At 34.2% G+C, this 1,899-nt stretch overlaps 1 protein-coding gene across 1 annotated transcript in view; it reads left to right on the top strand.

The window, feature by feature from the left end:
• LOC103804467 (short transient receptor potential channel 4-like) overlaps positions 1-1,899 on the top strand; it is a gene marked incomplete at its 5' end in the record, with an annotated part of 34,369 nt that overhangs the window by 27,437 nt on the left and 5,033 nt on the right. The window lies entirely within an intron of this gene.

The following is a 1,899-nucleotide window of genomic DNA, read 5'->3' as shown; positions in this document are numbered from 1 at the left end:
ATATATATATATATCTGTCTCTCAGTTGTGTTAATTTTGTCAGTTCACCTTTGCAAAAGACAGATTTGTGATATAATTCTCTTGATTAGGCTGAAGATTTCCTGACTGCACAAGGCTTTTGGGTGTGTCATGGCTACTGCTGTTGGCCATCTGAAATTCATTGCTATTTCAAAAAAGAAGATACTCAAGGAAAGAAACCCTAATCCCACTGGAATAAATTGCACTATTTTCCTTAAATTACATTCCACTTTATATCTGATTAGTCACCAGAATGTGTTTTACCTATACTTTTAAGTATTTTAGAGGAGAAAATGGAAAGGATTGTCAGGAATATCTTCAGTAATTTTTTTCGTGCAGTTGATATTTAGGTAAACAGTCACCTCTTTTCTAGCTATCCAGATTTTTATGCCTTTTTCCAAGCAACCTACATGATTTTATTATCATTTGTCAGAGAAAATATCTCTTTTCCTTTCTCCTATTCTTCTTTCTCCAAGTGGAAAATGATGCAACTTCTAAGTCAATGTCAGGTTTTTGTCTTCTCTGTAATCTATGTTATTGAAAGCCAAGTGAAGAAATAATACCTTACACCTGGAATGGAAATCACTAATCTGGGGTGTTTGTTGTATAGCCAGGGACCATCTCATGGAGAAACCTCTTTGTCAGTACAGGTAACTTCTAATCCTTCTTATGGGATGCTTCTGTTCAAAATGAGAAATTTATCCATGACTTCAGACAATAATTACATTTTCTGGACCTTTGTTACTACACAGTTTGAAGTCAATGCAGTCATTTAAGTTTTAATTCCTGCTTTATGAAATACATAATTTTGATAAAAGGCTTCAAAATAAATAATTCATCATTATCAAATTTTTGTCTGCTAAAGAGATATTTCTTCCAAACAATGCAAATTACTAGAAATAGCATAAACAGGAAGGCATAATAAGTATCACAACTAGTAGAACTCCTATTTAAAGCTTCCTACAGGGTATTAGTGCTCACTTCTGGAAAGTGACAACAGTATCCCTTCCAATTTCATGATCTATACAACATTGTCATCAGAAGAGTGTTTCTCCCACTGTTGTTATTTTTAGTCAGATTTAACTTTTGTCCCTTTGCCTGACATAGTTTTCAATTTCTTCACGCACATAGCACAGCCATTGCTTGAAACAAATTTTGAACCACAAATTAGACTATAACCAGGTAGACAAAAGCAGGCCAGCTGAGAACTAAATAAGGACAATATGAGTATTCATTATTTATAATGAATAGCTTGATTTTCAGATGTCTTTAGACAGAGATTCATTCTGCTTTCAGAAGAAATTATGGTTATGAACTGGAGACTGAATCTAAACATTTTAACAGGTGATAGGAAACTGATGGGGGTAAGAACTTTGTAGGTTACATGTATGCATATATCCCTGTGTAGTATGTATGTGGCTGTGTATGAAAACACACAAATTAATTTTCTTTCAGCTTCTCAGTGGTATAGACTGAAAACAATTTTTAAAGTGTAGTAGAACTGTTCTGGACACGTTGCTACATAAATAAATCTTTTTACATAGTCATCCCAAACTGCACTTGTTGGCCATGCATTGAGTGGAAAAAGCCACAGCCTCTGTTTCTGCGAGTTTCCAAGTTGGTTTCAAAATAAAAGGGTAAATATGATATAGGTATTTCTTGTTATGGGTACAGAATTAAACCTATGCATTTAATTCACATTTTGCTGTAAAATAAAAGCAGAGGAGACAGCAGCTGCAGCATGTATTCTGCAAGACAAGAATAAGCATTTGTTTTATTTATAGGAGTTATTCGCTTTACCTGAAGTGTGCTTCAATTACAGCTTGAAGTGTTTTTCCTGTTACCTGTGAGTCAGATCTGTTGTTGAGACTTCTGTTAGCC

Source organism: Acanthisitta chloris, unplaced genomic scaffold (assembly GCF_000695815.1).
Source record: "Acanthisitta chloris isolate BGI_N310 unplaced genomic scaffold, ASM69581v1 scaffold13416, whole genome shotgun sequence".
Lineage (NCBI taxonomy): Eukaryota > Metazoa > Chordata > Aves > Passeriformes > Acanthisittidae > Acanthisitta > Acanthisitta chloris.
Note: the sequence above shows the minus strand (reverse complement) of the source record. Positions and strands in the feature narration are given on the sequence as shown.